Below are 12,092 nucleotides of genomic sequence, written 5' to 3' on the forward strand. Positions count from 1 at the left end.
CCAAGATTGTACCACCAAGAACAGCCCTCTGGACTCACTTTTTTATACAATCTGGTTCCTCTATAACAAGCTTTCAGGTTATGTCGGTGGTATGACTCACAAAGGGAAAAAATCTTCTGGCCTCCTGATGCATTGTCTTCCCAGAGTTAACTGATGTGCAGTGTGAATCCCGTGTTTCAGCATACATAACCTAAAATGAAAAGGATTATATATAGTGACCCTTGCCAAACTGTACTGTCTGAGTAAGTGCAGGCCTTTAAAGGTAAATACCCTTTAAAGGTAATTTGAACAATTATTTCCATTTCTGCTAGATCTCTGAATTTCCTCTATCCTTATAGAATTCAGCTTGCAAATTGAAGGTCAAAGAATGTTCATCTCTGAATTTTATGGCATCTAGGTTTAAAAAACTGCACCCGTTCATCAAACTTTAGACCAAAAATCTATGTGTACTACCCCGTGTAAATTAAACATCATTTTAAAAATGGGGTGAGGTGTTGATGGGGAGGAATGCCCAAAGATCAAGTAATTCAGAACCTCTTGGTGGTGGGGCCTGGATATGGGTATATTTTCAAAATTCTCCAGGTGACTCTAGTACACAATCGGCAGGAATACCCTATGATTAAGGAAAATTGAGAGTGGTTTAGGTTCAGGGTTTGGACACTCCTGCAATATCTGGACATATCTATGTCTCCTAGCACTGAGCTCCTACCCTCAACCTCAATTAGTATGCTACAGAAACTTCAGTAGTGCCATTGCCTTTTAAGCTGGTTGCCATCTTTCTAACCCTTTCCATCTAGACCGTCTAAAAATTTTATTAGGTATGCTTTTGTGAAGGGTATTTATAAAGTGGCAATGACCCCAGACTCTCTCCTCCTTTCATGGCCAGAATAAACACTGGCCTTACTATAAAAAGAAATGCATGAAAAAACTGAGCTTACTCAGGGAGTAAAATTATTATTTGAATTACAGCAAAACAAGTTTGACTCTTTTTCTTGCCTTGCTTCTCTTTTCCTGTCGCCACGGGACCACTTCCACATGACACATTTAGACCTAAGAAGGAACTGCTAGTTTCACACAAGAAGGAATGAACATGTTCACTGCAAACCACAGGAAGCATGACTGGCAGCTTCCTGGGCTAACCCAGAAATGTGGCTTGCACCAGGAATGATGGAATAGTTTGTATCTCTTCCCTCTGTCATGCTTTTTCTACTGGCAGAATTTTTTTGAAAAATGACATTCTTTGTCCCATGTCCTTGATCAGAATGTTCCAGTGGAACTGCTGGTTGCAGAAAAAAGTGTAATCTTCACAGTTCACCACTAAATGGTCTTACTCCTCGAGCCCAAAGCTACTAGTTCTAGCCTGATTTTCCACTATTTGTCTGCACTATTTCTTGCTGTTCCTTAAGTGAGTTCTTCTCTCTCCCATCCCAATTCTTTCCCTGTGCCTTATTCCTGGAATACCTTCTCTCCAAACCTCACTTCTCTTTCTAGCCTTGGTGTCCCTGACCACATCAGCATAGGCCTTCTCCTTTCCTGAAAGTTTAAGCCTGTATTCCTGCTAGACTGAGCATGAGCTTTGGACTCAGAGAGATCCACTTTAAAATCCTATGACCTTCAGGAAGTTCTTTCATTTTTTTATCTTTAAAAAAAGGGGATGATAATAATACTCCTGGGGGTGGGTTGCTGTAAGCATTATATGAGATCACATGTGAATGCACTTAGATGATCAATACATATTTGCCTTCCCTTTACCACTCAAATAGCATTGCTTTCTACTGTGGGTTTTTGAAAGCACATCTTACTGTCTCTATAAAAGCCTAGGGTCCTTGAAAGCAAGGGTTTTTTTTTTTTAATAACTTATTTGAATACTCTCTAACACTAAGAAGAGTACCTTGCATGTAGAAAGTACTCTACAAATATTTTTGATGGCTGAATAAATAAATAAATGAATTTTCTGGCTCTCTGTTGGATAAAAGATAATGGCATGGAGGGGGATATGATGGAGAGAGCCAGTTTACTTAAAATATAGTGCCTTGACAAAATGTTGTAATGATTAGCATCAATTATAATTATGGAAAACATATTAAATAACTTATCCAGTCATATACTAACCTATTTAGGCTTCCTGGGCAAAAAGAAATGTTGAATGTTCCATACAACAGCAAAGAGGTACTCAGGATCACACAAAAATAAATTCATTGACATTTGATGTTCTTATGCTTACAATGTAAAGAATAAAATGGGCTCTTGTCATTTCCTTTTTAAAAACTTCCCTTTAATAAACTGCCCACTACTGTGTGGTCCAGATGGCTGTTTGGTATATCAATGCGAAATAATGCTTTACATTCTGTGAGAATAGAGAGGAAGCACACAAAGGGATGCCTTATGGACAATCCAGGCAGAGATAGTGCCTCTCTCACAATAGGGACACACTTTTTTTTTTTTTTTTTAAAGATTCTGTATATAGAAAGGTTATTGCTTCATTATGAGGTGAACTGTTTGACAAAGAGATGATGCCAGAGAGTTCATATTCCTTAGGAGGAGACATCTTAGTCCTCTCTGAAGAGAGAAAGAAAAAAGAACTAGATGAGATGTTTTTGAGTATTCACTGCCAATGCTGCTAAAAAAGCACTCATAGTCTTATTAGATGACACAAGAATAGACTCAGTTTTATATTGCAAGGTAGAAATGGGTCATTTATTGATGTTTAAGATCCATCAAGACTTGCAGGTAAATTGAGACTCTTGACAGATGACCTTGAAACAAAACAGTGCAATATGATATTTCTCTACCACCAGAAAAAAAGACATTTTTGACAGCTGAGAAACAGTGGCCAGATCTTGAAGTCATTTTTATCCATCTTAGAGGAATTTGAAATATAAAACTTAGGACAGAGGTCACGTCTTTGCTAGGCTCTTCAAGAGCTTAAAGTAATATCAAGATCCCACAGATAAACAATGACTTCTAATCATTACCTTTTTAAGGAAAAATATGTGATAGGATTTAGTGAGAAGTAAATTTATACCATGTTTTAACAAATGCCTCATCATTTTGTATGTTTACTCAGTTGTGCCTACATTTTCATATCTAATACTGATGGAAAAATATAGGTTAATGTAAAAGTAGTTGATGTAAGTGCATGATAATAGTACCATAGTTATCTCCTCACCTAATAGTCTTTTGGGTAATAAGTATGACCAAAATTAAACAATGCTACAGTTTATTAGCACCTTCAGAAATTTTAAAATCTGGAGTATTCTTTCAGGCCTCATAAAACTATTTCAAAAGAGAGAAAATAACTTTTATATTAATAGTATATTAGAGCTAATGGACAATCAATTACACATTTTTCTTTTTTTTTCTTCTAGTAGGTTAGATTTGCAGCAGGAAGAAAATTTGAAGGGAAACAAAAGAATAAAATTCTAGGACCTATCACTCTCACCAAGATACAAAACATTTACCAAGAATCAACTGATGTAATGTTATTGTTACCCTCTTTACCAAATATGGATACTAATGCTAGAGATTTTTTCCCAGTTTCTTTCTAATCTAAGTCTGACTTTAAAACATAAATGAAGAAAAATATATCACAATGTGTTATTTTACTCTCTTACTGGAGGAAGGCTTTTGCTGACACCCTATCTGAAATGGATACCTTTTGCAGCATAAGCTGTGCTTCTGAACTTTTGTCTCATGATGTGCAAGCATAACAGACAGTCAAAAGACAGAGGATACAAAAATGGGGATTCATAGTTTAATGTATGCCCTTTTTCATATTTTTCTTCAATCACACACTGTCATTTTGAACCACATTGCTTCCCTAATCAATGATAGTGTAGATGGAAGAATTTTCAAAAAATGTTATACCTAAAACTGATAAAAATGTATTAGTCCATGTTTCTCCCTAATTATCCTAAATCAACACTGTTTTCTAGAAGTTTTCCTTTCTTTATTTCTTTCCTTTTAATCTCCAAGATACTCTAATTGCTTCCATATTATAAAGATTGTGAATACTGTCATGACAACTAAGGAAACTTTGCCACCAGAAGTTATTCAAAATACAATGAAATACTTACTGTGGGGTTTTCTAGTGTTGACTGAGATTATAAAAATGTGCTTTGTGCTTCCCACCTCAATCTAGATCAAAGTGTTTTGGACTAATTTGTCTGCTTACGTCAGGAAAAAGTGTTTGCTTTTAATCATTGTGTGGGTTTGGTTGAATATATTTTAGCTGTAGTAATGATACACTGAAGGAAAGAATGTTTAAGGCAATAAAACCTAATTACTTTTCACGGATAGGAAAGGTAGTGAACATTCAATACGATAAACATGCAGCCTGTCTTAAGGGATATGGAGCTTCAGAAACATATACCAAGATTTTAAAAAATGTGCGAGGCTAAACCATCAAATCTAGGTTTGCAAGCTTGGATAATAAAACTATAAAGCAAAGCAAGATGGAATAATTATAAAGATCAGGTGTGTGGCTGCTTTTCTGGGAAGGGAATAGCTGTGGTTGAGACAGTTCGCATGGAGAGGCTTTTGAGGTGACCTAGGAGGTGGTTAAAAGGACGTTTGTCTTATAATAAATTGTTAAGCTATGCATTCATCTAGCCTGCTCTATCTGCATTTATTTTACAATAAAGTGATTTTTAAAATGTTAAGGCTATGCAGCTTCAGATTCTGCGCATAACTCTGTAGGCTATTTATAATCTGGAGGAGGTTTCTTGGACTTTAAGCAATGCCTCTGCCTTCGTATGTCTCAATATTGTACTGACAGGGTTAGAGATCAGAGAAAGATTAAGAATTGCCATAAAGACAAAGACAAAATAATTTGAAAGTAAAATTTCAATTTAAAATTGTTTTAAAATTATTATTAAAATATTTGATGTAGGCCAGGCGCGGTGGCTCACGCCTATAATCCCAGCACTTTGGGAGGCTGAGGTGGGTGGATCATGAGGTCAGATCGAGACCATCCTGGCTAACACGGTGAAACCACGTCTCTACTAAAAATACAAAAAATTAGCCAGGCGCGGTGGCGGGCGCCTGTAGTCCCAGCTACTTGAGAGGCTGAGGCAGGAGAATGGCGTGAACCTGAGAGGCAGTGAGCCGAGATCATGCCACTGCACTCAAGCCTGGGTGACAGAGCAAAACTCTGTCTCAAAAAAAAAAAAAATTTGATGTAATAATTATACTTTTTCCTAACAGACACATGCTGAAGTATTTATAAATGAAATGAAATAATATAGTATCTGAGCTTTGCTTCAATAATAATTTAGTCAGGGTATGTACACAATGGAATACTGTCAAGCCTTAAAAAAGAAGGAAATCCTGTCATTTGCAACAACATGGATGAACTTGAAGGACATCATGTTAAGAGAAACAAGCCAGGTACAGAAAGGCAAGTGCTGCATGACCTTACCTACACATGAAATCCTAAAAAATTGAACTTACAAATTGAGAGTAGAATTACGGTTACCAAGGGTCGGGGAGGAGCGCACTGGGGTGAAAGTCAAGAGATACAAAATTAAAAAAAAAAAAAAAAGAATTGAGCTTATAGTTGAAACCATGTTGATAACCGGTGAAGCTGCATTATAGGTTCATGAGAGTTCATTATTTGATGCTCTCTACTTTTGTATATGTTTGAACACTTCCATAATAAAATAGTTTTAAAAGTAAAGTCTAAAGTATACAGTAGGAACATACATATTTTAAAGGTTGCCTTAGGATACTATAGTCTACATGGGGTTTGTGGCATTTCAATCAATTTTATATACTTGAATATGACTATTTGTAAAAATTCTAACTGAACAATCTTAGAGATTAGTCCTTCGTTTGGGACTAGTTCAATTACAAATTAGTGGCTTAACATAATTACAATAAAATAATCCTAAAACTGAAATAAAATAAATCTAAGTGGATGAGCACGTGGGCGTGTTTGCAGTTCCTGGCATTCAGAGAATTTTGCATTATTGTTAACCCACAATGAGGAAAGGAGACACAAGGAAAGACACAATTAAAATGGAGTAGAGAATTGGATTAATTTCTTAGGTAACTCACAGAGGAAAATACAAGAAGACAGTGACTGTTTCTAAAGAAGCATTGTAATTTTTGCTTTTTGTCTTCTCAAGATATATCTGTACCATGGAACGTGAAGTAGTTTGTTTATTCTCACATATCATCATTTATTTAACATAAAATGTTGAAGCTATATATAAATGTGCTGTAATTCACAATCTTATGTCCTTCCTGTTAAAATTTTGTTCATTCTTGAGCTGAGCTAACTCCTCAATGTAAGAAAATATCTGTCATCTATCTCCACATAGTGTGTGTATGTGTCTGCATATACATATTTTTTCCTAAACAATTTGAGATTACACATCATGCTCTTTACCCCCTGAATATTTTAATGTATATCTCATAATAATAGACACTTTTATATATATAACTGCAATATGATGTTCAACTTCAGTAAATATAACAATGAATTTTATCCTAGTCTACCATCTAGATCTCTGTTTTACCCATTAACATAATAACTAACATCTTTACAGCATTTTTTCTTGCAGTAGGTGGGGGTGGAGTTCAGTCTAGGATCAAATATTGCATTGAATTATTAACCTTTCATTAAAATATTTTCACAGGTTTTCTTTGTCTTCCGTGATATTGATGTTTTGAAGTACACAAAAATATACAATATTCCTTATTTGGAGTTGTTTGACATTTCCTCATGATTTAACTCAAATTATAAACTCCTGGCTAGAATATCACATAAGCAGTATTGTGTCTTTTTCAATGTATCACATCTGGAAGCAAATGATGTCTATTTGTCCTTCATTAGTGATATTAATTTTGATGACACAGTGAAGGTGTTACACTATTTGTTAACTATATAATTATTTTTTTCCTTGTAACTAATAAGAAACCCAAGGATTGCTTGAAAAACATCCTGCTCCCCATCAAAATTTCCCCTATGTTTAGCATTCATTGGTGACTTTTGCCTGAATCAATCTTTGCAAACAAATAATTATTCAACTCCAGCCTTTCTTCTACATTTGCCACTTGACACAATAGTCCACTGTAAGCAAGAGGCCTCGCTTTTTACTTGTGGATTTATCTATTAATATTTATTAGTAGTATGAATGCATGGACTTCAATCTTATAATTTAGTTTATAATTCATTACTATACTCACTTATTTTGTCATTAAAAATTTTCCAGATTTGGCCAGTATCAGCTCCTTCAAGCTGGTCTCCATTTTTTTTTTCCTAGTACTTTATTTTTGTTATAACAAAACATTGTAGGCTCATCTTGTACCTATCCCACTTCAATCTTGTAATCAATCATTTCTCTGAGAAGCCCTAGTTCCTTTTAGGGAGAAATATTAGATACGAAAATAGGCATGATAAGTGTGCTAATTGCTACTGTGGTGGCGTTATTTCTAGGTGCTTTCAGTGGCCAGAGCTAGGAAATATGTGCATGTAGGTAGACACAGTCATGCACACCTCTACATATACATATACATACACATGGGTACTTATATATGCCTATACACATATATGCATATTTTAGAAGTCATAAATTCACACTGATCCTTTTCATTTTAATTCATTCCCATAGAATTGTTTATTGTCTTTTTCAATTCTATATTTGTAAGTTCCTTCTTCCACAGTGAGAACTCTGGATCTCAACAACATCAGCACATTTATTCATTTGCTTAATTCTGTAATGCACCTAAAATGATCCCCAAATTGCTCTGCCCATATCACTACAAAATAAATAAATAAACCTACTAAACAGAATTCAGGATTTGTTTTTAGTATTTATTCCATTACATCCCCAAAGAAGACTGACAATACATAGTCAAATACTGTGTTTATAAATTACTTGAATTAGTTCTTTTGCCTGCTTCAGTTTAGCTATGGCATACATTTGAATTAAAATTGCAGTTTAATTTTTGTTTTAGTTTTCCCCTTCTCATCTTGGTTGATTTAATTTTATTTTTGATTAGTAAAACATTAACATGCTTCCAAAAGTTAAAACTACGTAAAGAGTATATCTGTATCCCTACTGTATCACTTCCAACCTATTTTCTGATCCCATTGTAGGTAACCAACTTGATTGCCTTCGTAGTCTTGAAAATTATTAAACTGTGTGACCTCTCTGAGCTCTTTTTTTAAACAGCGTTATGATAATTTGGAAAATATGTGCAGTTTGGTTGGTATGGTTCTTGACATGTACTAGGTTGCCAATAAGTGGTTATAAGAATCATCATTGGTAATAATATTTACCAGTAAACACACAAAATCTTTTATATAAGGAAGAGATCTTTTTCTTATGCCAGTGTGGAACTTGGCAGAAAAGGACATGAGAGAAGATTCAAATGGGACTAGCTCAAGGCTTCCTTTGGTGAAGGATTTGGGGGTTATGGTTGGAACCATACTATATGATATTTGTAGGTCTAATTATCTATTTGTGATTCTGCATATTCATTCCCCAGTGTGGATTCAGGCATTCTTATTTTCTTCTTTCCATTGTTATAACAAAGTTAGGCATTTTGATAATCTCCTGTGGTTTTCAACATGAATGCTGAAAGGAGTGAAACAGTTGACACATCTGATGATAACAGGCACAGTTTGGCCCAGTGCGGGTAAAGCAATGGAAGAGCTTCTCTCACCCTGAAGCCTGTCTATCCTTTTGCACATGTCACATGTTAAATGACCATTTGACATGCCACAAAAAATGTATATGTTCATTTGAAGTGTTTCTTTACCTTGTAAGAGTATGGTTGCAGCAGCTATTCCAATGAAAAGAATGTCTACATTTAGATGTCGATATTTTAGGTGGGTCATGAAATTAAATTTCTCTTCAGGAGTGAGCATATGTTGATAGTGCATGGCAGAGCTGTGTGTGCGTGAGTGTGGTTAGGAAGAAGGAAAAGAGGCCTTCTGTTTTTTAGATGCATATTCATAGGGAAACTCATAAAGTTCTTTGAGAAAAGTTCCATTTATATATTTGATTCTTGACAATTAAAGCAAATCGACTGAAAGGCAACCATTCGCTTCATAGTTTTGTTTGTAGTTTAATACTGCTAACACATGGCAACTTACGTGTTTAATGTATTGTTTAGCATTTATATTCTGGTTGTTTTAGAGTCATACGACATTTCTTCTTATTGAAAATTATCTCTTTTTTTGGACTAAATAATTATTTCACTTTCTTAAGCCTTCATTTTTTTCTTTGATATATTTGATATTTGCCGTTCACTGCATTTACAGATTTTGTATTAATTTTTTTCAGTTTTAAAATAGTTTATATTATGGTAATTCATGCTCATGGTTAAAAACCTCAAAGACATGAAAGTATATAAACTGAAAAGCACAAACATACTCCTTACCATGGTCTTACTCCTAGAGATTGTCACTGTTTATAATTTCTTGTGTATCCTTCCAGAAATAATCATACATATATGTATTTTCCTTTTATTAATTTAATTTTTTCTTTAGAGACAGAGTTTTACACTGTTGCTCCAGCTAGAGTATAGTAGCATGATCATAGCTCACTATAACCTCGAACTTCTGTGCTCAAGGAATCCTCCTGCCTCAGCCTCCGAAGTAGCTAGGACTACAGGTACATGCCAGCACATTCAGCTAATTATTATTTTTTTTTTTCAGAGCTGGTATTTTTCTTTGTTACCCAGGCTGGTCTCGAACTCCTGGCCTCAAGTGATCTTCCCACCTTGGCCTCTCAAAGTGCTGGGATTATAGGCATGAGCCACAATGGTTGGCCTGTATTTTTCTTTTAGAAAAGAGTATCAAACTATGCATATGATACAATAGTATAACTAGAATTTTAACATTTAATACCTATCTTGAATATCTTTCCATATCTGTGAGATGTATATATACATATATATATACTAATTATTCATGTGATTCCCATAACATTTTTAAATACATTTGTGTGTGTCTGTGTTATTTTAACAGCTGATTTGTATTCCATTGCATTGGAATTATAATTTTTAGTGTTCAATTTATGAAGATTTAAGATAGTTTAAGGGGCATTTTTTGCAAGATTACTTTCAATAAAAATGATTGACATTAATTAAATTGTCCCTCCTATTAGTGAGTAATGGACATCAACTGACCAGAAGAAAGACTTAACATTCACCAATACTCAACCTATGCCACCCTCTGTCCCAACAATAATTCATATGCTGCTTCTCTAGCAGTGTTAGGTAATCATCTAAGTAAGGCAAGTAAAATACATTTACTCTCTCATTTCTGGGTGACAGTTTGCTAAGATCTAAGAAGGTTAATTATTTTGATGATCAATTGTACCATTTCTTTTTGATGAGAACGAATGCTTCTCAGAAAGACATGGATCAGTAAGATCTCAGTGTAGCCTGTGTACATTGTAATTGTTCATGTCATTTCCGTAAGAAATGCAATAGCAGCAAGACAATTCAAAGTAAAAAAGAGGATTCGAAAATTATCTTACAAAATGTGCAAAAAGCTTCCCACTTATTTATTTTTAGGGAGTTTTTGTTGTTATTTTGTTTGGGCATTTAACAATTTTTAAAAAATTGTTAATTGTATTCTTCCCATTCTGTTAATGGACAGATTTCCCTTTTTTGGTTGACACTTCCCATTTTGCGATACCTATCAACATTAAAGTAATAGTAAATAGAAATGATTTTAAGTTTTTGAGCTTCTTTTCCTTTTCTTTCATTTCCTTAAGGCCTCAATTTCATAAATAGTCCTTTTTTCATATTTTTATTGTCTCTTTATTTCTGTTTATTTCTAAGACATCACTATTGCTGATATCCCATGATGCACTGGATAGCACAATATGTTACATGAACCACTTTTATTCTTCTTCTTTTAATAGTATTATTCTTACCTTTACCTTTTCTGTAATATAAATAATTCCTAATGCCCCTTACAGTGGGCCCCGCTAGTATACATAAATTGGTCAGCCCTTCTTTAGTCACTTCTGTTATTTTACTACCAGCCCTGAAATAGGCATTACCTTATGTTTCTTAACTATTCCTCTAATTCTGTAGCAGTATGTGAAAATCCTTACACTGTGAAAAAAAAAAAGACATGCTAGCAAAACAAAAAACAATATTTTATTTAGATTGACTATACATTTTTCAAGGTGTTCATTCTCACCACCTAGAGTGCAGTGGTGTGTTCCTGTTTCCTTAGGATAGGGCCTGATACTTAGCAGGCAGTCAACACTTGCTCATCAGGGGACTATTTGCTTTTTGGATGAATCCAAACTGTTCTAAGAGCAACTGCAAAATTATGGTTGAATATAGACAACGTCGATAAAGAATATAGAAAAATAATGGTTGATTTGTTAGGTGGGGGAGTAGTAAGTACTTTACTGCCATTTTTGTCTTTTGGTATTGTTATAGTGCTGATTGAAAAATAAAAAGTTCTCTTAGAGCTTGTCTGTTACAGGTCCATGCCTATGGATGACTGAAGTCAGCATGCTCCCTCTGTTTTACTATTGGCTGATCACATTGTAGCCTTCCTCTGACTTACAAAATTTTTTTAATATAGTAAAATTGAACTAAAATGAATATCCAGATTAAGATTAAGAACAATGATGAAAATAAAAGCCAATATTGCATATTCACTCATGGGCCAAGTACAATATTTAGCACTTTGCTTGTATTACTTCATTTAATCCTCCCAACATCGTTAGGAGGTAGGATTATTATTGTCTCTATTTAGAGATGAGGAAGGACAGACTCTGAGAGGCTAAATAACTTATTTAGAAAAACACAACGTCTTGAGTCTGTCTCCAAAGTTCTTGAAAGTAACTGTAACAGAGCCTGAGATAGTGGGTTAGAACTGAGGGCAGGCAGGCACATCTACTTTGCTCCCACAGGGATTAATGATTTGACTGACCACTATTTTTTTTTCAGAGATGGTGGCTGTAGCCTGTGCTTTGTTTACCCAAGACTCAGACAAGTCAGAATATAACTGAAGAACAAATAGGTGTACCCATCAGGAAAATTATTTGCATAAAAGACCAAGGTACTATCTGGGGAGATGAAAAATAAGGAAAACAACAAAAAATAAC

The sequence above is a fragment of the Pongo abelii genome, chromosome 4 (genome assembly GCF_028885655.2).
Source record: "Pongo abelii isolate AG06213 chromosome 4, NHGRI_mPonAbe1-v2.0_pri, whole genome shotgun sequence".
NCBI classification, from domain to species: Eukaryota; Metazoa; Chordata; class Mammalia; order Primates; family Hominidae; genus Pongo; species Pongo abelii.